Raw genomic sequence first — 7827 nt, forward strand, 5'->3', positions numbered from 1 at the left:
GATCTGGAACTATAAACCCCTCTGGTTGAGTCATATAGATGGTCTCTTCAAGATTACCATTAAGAAATGCAGATTTGACGTCCATTTACCATATTTCAAAATCATAAAATGTGGCTATAGACAGGAGAATTCTGATAGACTTGAGCATGACAACAGGTGAAAAAGTTTTCTCATAGTCAACTCCCTCAACCTGGGTATAACCCTTTGCCACGAGTCTAGCCTTAAAGGTTTGCACCTTTCCATCTACACCTCTCTTTCGCTTATAGATCCACTTACACCCAATAGGTCTTACCCCATCAAATGGATCAACAAGCTCTCAGATGTTATTGAAGTATATAGACTCCATTTCCTAGTTCATGGCTTTAATCCATTCATCTTTGTCAACATCTTCCATTGCTTTCTTAAAAGATAACGGATCTTTGACCCCATAATTCGAAATGACGTTTTGGGCTTCAATCAAACCCATGTAGCAATCCGGTGGGTTCATAACCCTCCTACTACATCGAGGCAGTCTCAACTCTTGAGTTGGTTGACTAGATGTTTACCTCAACAACTCTTGTTGATTTATCGATCTATTCAACAACTTTTGTTGAACCCTCAGCAGTCTCAGTCTCACTAAAGATCTCACGCAAAATGAGCTTACTTCGTGGCTTATGATCCCTCATGTGGTCTTCTTCCAAGAAGATAGCATTTGTAGAAACAAACACTTTGTTCCACTCAGATCATAGAAGTATCCACCTCTCGTTTTCTTGGGGTAGCCTACAAAGAGGCAAATCTTCGAACGCGGTTCCAACTTCTTTGGGTTAGTCATTAGCACATGTGTTGGACAACCCCAAATCTTGAAGTGGCGTAAACTACCTTTACGGCCTCTCCATAACTCAAAAGGTGTTTCAAAAACACTTTTCGAGGGAACGCTGTTTAGGATATAACATGCAATCTCCACTGCAAAACCTCAAAACGAGTCTGGAGGATGAGCATAACTCATCATAGAACGAACCATGTCCAACAAGGTTCTGTTTCTCCTTTCAGATACATCATTCTGCTAAGGTGTACCAGGGGCCAAGAGTTAAGACGTAATCCCATGATCTATCATATAGTTCTAGAATTTAAGATCCATATACTCTCCACAACGATCAGATCGTAGTGTTTTTATCGTCTTACCTAACAAGTTTTCAACTTCAGCTTTATACTCCTTGAACTTGTCAAAGGCTTCAGACTTATGTTGCATTAGGTAGAGATACCCGAACCTTGAATAGTCATCTATGAAAGAGATGAAATATTCATACCCACCCCTAGCTCTAATATTCATCGGACCATAGAGGCCTGAATGTATAAGCTTTTTAGGCTTCTTTGGCTCTGTAACCTTTTCCAGTAAAAGGTCATTTGGCCATCTTGCCTTCGAGGCACGATTCACATAACGACAAGGAGTTTTCTTCTAAACTCTGTAAAAGTCCACTTTTTACCAACTTCTCAATCCTATTGAAGTTGATGTGTCCTAAACTAAGATGCCAAAGATGGGCGTTTTCCTTTGGAGAAACCTTTGGTCTTTTAGCTGTTGTTACTGTACTGAACATTTCAGTGTTAAACAAGGCTTTTATGACTAACGACCTTAGTACATATAAGTTACTTTCCATTAAACCATAACCAATCTCTTTTCCATTCTTGAAAGTAAACACTTTATTCTCAGAAAAGGAGATGGTATAGCCTTATTCAATGAGACAAGAAACCGAGGTTAAGTTCCTCTTAATATGAGGATCTACAAAAACATTATCCAGTAACAGATAACATTTCTTGTCAACAAATAACTTCAGCCTGCCTACAGCAACAGCTGAAACAACCTCACCAATGTCGACTCGAAGAGTCATCTCTCCCTGTGGCAATATTTGCCAGGAACTGAATCCTTGGTAAGAGGAACTGACATGATTGGTAGCACCAGAATCAAGGATCTAGGCATAATCATCATTCTCTACCAAACACGACTCCAAGACCAATAAATCAGATTTACTATCTTGTCTCTTCTTATGGAGAGTAGTGGGATCAGTGTTAGAACAACTAACACTACTGGTTTTGTCATCCATCCCTTTATGCTCGAAAAGTAAAAACTGACGTTCAAACAAATCTTGCAGTGAATCCATCATCTTGTTGGGATTGGTCTCCTAATTTTCCTAGAGTCTTGTTGTTTTGTAAAGATACACATTGTTCAATGAATAAAATAAGTATTATTTAATTCTGGCATTTACTCATATCCAATAAACAAAGCTCCTTGGTTATTTTATTTGAACTTAAGCATGTATATGTGATATACAAGTGGAACATGCCTTAAGTGATAACCTAAATAGGTCTATAGTATAAGGATTAAGATGGGATACCTGATCCTTGTGACACTACGGATACGACCCGCTTTATAGAGGCTTTCAAGTGTTGTAAACTACTATAGATGCTTGATCCTGACCATTCATGTGGAGACGTGGAGCGGGGGTGTCCGATACAAAGAGTTTGATAAGACCTAGACCACGAGATGATTAGACTCTGTATATAACACCGTTGATACTAGAGACTTGCATCTCACCTAAATGACAATGGGTGACACGACCTCAATCCTGAGTGTTTTGGGAACTTCTGCCTTTAAGGGCGATCCTTTGATTAGTATGGGTGAGAGTGGCCAGATTGCTAACTCAACATGCCTACCTTTTTGGGGACTTGTCTAATATGGGAGCTGGGAACTCATTCCACAAGATGGAATTCACTTCTTTCCCGAAGCAGGGATAAGTAGAGAGATTGCTCCCTTAAGACTGATTCTGGGGCTTGAACATAGTGGCCACAGCTTCTCTTTGAAAGAGAAGACTCAATCATAGTAGGACTATGACTTATGTTCATTAGAGGGATCAGTGATACTTAAGGAGACAGATGTAACTACAGGGGCATAACGATTATTGGCCTAGCTATACTTAAGAGTGATTTGTGAAGGATTGTTGCACTACTGATTGGTTAAGATGGACACATAATATATCTGTGAAAAGGAGAGTTCAGCTGTCGGTCTTTAATGGAATGTCTGGCAATTAACGGATGGTGGACCCCGTGACTAAAGAGTTTAGTCAGTTATTCACGTACCGTTAAAGCTTCGAGCTATAGGTCCATAAGGTCCACTTGGTAGCTCAATGGATTCAGTTGAGGATCAGTTCTTGGTGTTGATTTAAAATGTTCAAATTGACAAGAGGTATTTTGATTATATTTCATATAATCAGTATGATGTATGAGATACATCTAGTGGAGGATTGATATAAATGAGATTTACATTAAGTACCATGGAATAGAAAAAGAACTATGGTTTATATGTTTCATGAGATGAAATATTAAAACTATAGGTTATAAATATAGTATGATAATTTGGTTATCATTTATATTTATAATAATATTAATTATTGGATAATTAATTCTTTTTCTTTTAAATAACCAAAGTAGTGGGTGGTTATTGAATCATGGTAACCGTGAGTTTAAAAGGAAAATGGTTTTCCCATTTCTTTTATTAAAAGAAGGTTTTACAAAAGATTGAAAAGGTATTGAGTTTTCTCTCTGTGCAAAAGAAACACACGAAATCGTCAAGTAAATTTGAATTTACTAAACGACGGCTGGGTGAGCTAAACGATCGTGCATAGTAGAGCTAAACGATCGTTCAGTATTAACTAAACGATCACATAGTCTTGCTAGACGATCGCTGGCCCAAGGTAAATGATCGTGTAGAGTCTGTAGGCGACAAACCAAGCTAAACGATTGCATAACTTTTGCTAGACGATCGCTTAGCTTTATCTAAACGATTGGGCATCGACCTATATGATAGGTCTCCGCCATCTCCCACTTGCCCAGTCGTGTACGCGATCGGTGTTTCCTCCTTCGTTTGCCTCATACCAAGTCCGAACAGAGCCCACCCTTTGGATTCTCACATTGATAGTACCAAGGTAGCCTTGTTGGTGGTGTCAGACTCAACTCGACACCGTCGAGGTTTTCTAGAGGTCGTTCGTGGTGCTGTGGAGCCATTCGTGTTACAGAAGAGTTCGTGGCCGAGGAGATCGTTGAGGACGAGCGCGAAGTGTTCGTGTCGAGGAGATCGTTGAGACGAGCGCGAAGGTTCGTGCTGTGTTCGTTACGGTCGTGTAGATCAAGCGTTTGTGATTTTTGTTGGATTTGAGCGTTAGTGTTGACGTTTATGCATAGTGCAAAAGAGTTTGCTTTCTATACATTTGAGTTATTCATGCTGTAGTTTCCCTCTGTATTAATTTTATAACCGTTTGATGAATTTTATAACCGTTGTTTGAAGTCGACTGGTAAATATATGTTCATTCAATGATTGTAATTTGGAATTAGTCTTGTTCCGCTGTGCTCATGTGAATCGCGAATCCGATTTCGCTTCGAGATCTCGCGTTCAATGATCTGTGTCTTAACCCTTTGGCCAAAACAACAGTATTTTTAGCCAAATGTAAAGTTCAAGCCAATGAATTATTCTCAATCCACACCTCATAGCAGTTTGAACACTTCACGTGGCATCAAGTGTCGGACTTGATTGACCACCCCTCAACCATGACAAATACGAGGTCGTTTTCCACAAAATTCATTTCACACGATTCTTTCCACTGTAAGTAATCAGTCATTTTAAAAGCTTTAAATGGAAATATTAACAAGTTGCTGAAAAGAAAAACACATTGACCTACGTTAGGTTTTAAACAAATACCCGTTGTAAAACAAAAATAACATCCAATAAGATTTTAGCAAAACTAATATGAACCCCGTGTAACATCTAGTTTTGCAATGACGCTCCAAAGGTTTAGGACAAAAGCCGCCAAAGGGAGGTCAGTTATCCCTCCTCTGAATTGTGAAGTTCTCAACCAGTCATTAACACCAGAACAACTCTTGCTCCTATAATGACTAGCCATCATTGATTTGGCCAAGAGATCATTAACTTACTTAACAAACTTTCGTAAGTGTGACCCACCATTTTAGGCCCTAGAGATCCACCCCAAAAAGCCAATCCGAAGGGAAAAAATCCGATTGGGGCAAAAGCTAAAGCGACCCTATCAACTTCTGGAGTTCACCTTGATCTTGACCAATTGCACAAAACCCATCCGAAGGGGGACGCTCAAAGGCGACACGAGGGAGTACAGAATGATCTCATGGTGTGAACCAATGACAGAGACCATAGGACGTGTTGACACATACCCTTCACCCACTTACTATAAATACCTTCTCTGTTCACCTTGACATTGACTCATGCAAACACCATCCAAAGGGGGATGCTCCCAGGGCACCACGAGACCAAGCATGAATCTCACGGTGTGAACATACAGGGAGAAACGTGAGTGGAATCATAAACATATCAGATACATCTCATCCTCCCACTGAGTATTTTATAACCTAGGGTTTAGCTTACTTAGAAAAAACATGACTAAGGATTTTAACTAAGTGGATTTTAGGTTTTTCCAAGAGTAACTTTTACCTTGGATAGTGAAACAACTTTTGATCATCATCCATTAAACTCTTTAACGGAGTCTTTGACCAAATTGTCGCATGCTTGTTGAAAATTTATCTAATTCATCTTTCTAGGTAGGTTCCCAAGTAGGGGGTGTTATGTTTCCGTCAACTTAAGAACCCCAGCCTAGCCAGAACCCGCCTTAGACAAAAGGTCCCTTATAGATAGATTTAAAACAAATTTAATCTTTTATACCAACTAATTTAATCCTACTAAACCGATTTTAAAAGATTAATCTAGGTTATTAAACTCTTTAGAACCATTTGAACTTAGGTCTATCTCAATCCAATTTTAAAACCCTTTTAAAAAACTTGAGTTCACACTAAGTCCGCATGCAACTCTTTCTTATTGATTTTAGGTCTAATTTCCTTTATAACACTTATAAACAAAAACATCCACAATGCTAAGCTAACACATGCAAGACATTCATAATGCTTATAAACAGCCTAAGTGTCATGCTCAATGCATTGTCCATTCATTGCTACTTCTTTTATATAACACTTATACAAAACAACAATGAAACAAGCAAAACATGCTTCCATTCACCCTTAGACTATAACACTTATAATAAAAGGATGATGCATGATAATGCTCACTGCATGCAAAATATAACTCTTATATTTCATGATGCAGGTACATGCTTTCAAGTAATTTCTTCATGCTAGATTAAAACATTTATAATACATGATGCATGAATAATTGCACAACCTAAGGTGAGTTTTAAACTATATGTCAAACACTTTGGCATATATTACACGATCGTGTACCTTTTACTAAGTGGATGAGCCTGAGGTACACAATCGCTTAGTGTTCGCACAACTCATGCTTTCCGTGATCGTCCTAAAACGACTACGATTTGAACAAAGCCCATCGCCTAAACGATCGCTTAACTAGCGCTTCGTATCGTAAACGTGCGATCGTGTAGATAGTAACTAAGCGAGAGGCTTGCTAGCTACATTATCGACTAAGCATGCACCTTTTTACTAAATGATGAGCATCACATGCTCCCACTAGATCGTGTCTACATCCAGCGTCTATGCAATCGAGCAACATTTGGAACGTCCTGGAGGATGAAGCAACATTTACCTCACCCTTCTTCTCCTCCTTACTTTTCAGTAAAGATTGGTAGGTCTGCAACTCGTTGAGGAGAGTTGTAAGGTTATATTTCACTTTGTTAAGAATCACATTACTATACAAGTGCAGGAAGCTCTCCGACAAAGAATGCAGAATTATGCTAACCTGGCTACCCTCATCGATGGTATACCCATTCAACTCCGCCACATTGAAGTGGACCAACATGTTAAGCACATGTTCATGAACAGAGGTGCCTTCTTCCATTTTGGAGTTGAATATGTACTTCAGAGACTCATGCATAAGTTGTTCAGACGGTTGTCCAAACATCCCCCACAGGGACTCCATGATCTCACGCATTAAGACTATGGGCTCATTTTTCTTGGCTAAGACTTCAGAAAGACTTGCCATGATATAGGCTCAGACCTTCTCATTCGCTCGTGTTCATCGCTCGTAAGCCTCTTGAACATTTCAAGCGACATTGGGAGCTGGAATAGGAGAATAGACCTTCGTAAAGGCAAACATGAGATCCTCGATGATAAGAATCATCGTGATCATGTGTTTCCATGTCAAAAAGTTATCACCAGTTAATTTTTCGGCGATAAGAAAAGCTAACATGGTTGTGGCCATTTTGAATACTTGTTGCCGAATACGAACAAAACTTTATTAGATTTTGCTAAACCATGTTTAACCAATTAATTTTGCAAAACAGTTTCAAGTACCCTAAGTTAAAGACTTCTATTTTGCAATGATGCCCCAATGAGGCAGGATAATCGTCACCGGTGGGGTGATCAAATGCCCCTTTGCTAGGATGAGACATTCTCAACCATTAGGCAGAACCAATTCTTGGAATTGAACCTAATAGCCACCATTTATTTGGTCCAGAACTGTTAACCTTTAACAATTCTGCGTAAGTGTGACCCCTCACTTTCGGTGATAGAGTCCCGGCCTAATGAGCCCACTGTAGGGAAGAAGCAGATTAGAACAAGAGACTAAGTTACCTTATCCTCTTACAGGAGATCAAATAAAGAAACTCGCAAAACTACCATCCTATAGGGGGACACTCCAAGGGTGCTTCGAGGCGCTGCGTAGTAACTTTATTCAATCCAACGAGGGAGACCAAGGGATATGTTGTCGCATTTCTCGCTCCCACTTACTATGAACACTCTCTCCATCCATCTTGATATTGACTTGCCCAAACACCATATGTTAGAGGGACACGCCAAAGGTGCCTC

This window comes from Benincasa hispida, unplaced genomic scaffold (genome assembly GCF_027475165.1).
Source record: "Benincasa hispida cultivar pf3 unplaced genomic scaffold, pf3_genome.v1.1 HicScf1848, whole genome shotgun sequence".
Taxonomy (NCBI): domain Eukaryota; kingdom Viridiplantae; phylum Streptophyta; class Magnoliopsida; order Cucurbitales; family Cucurbitaceae; genus Benincasa; species Benincasa hispida.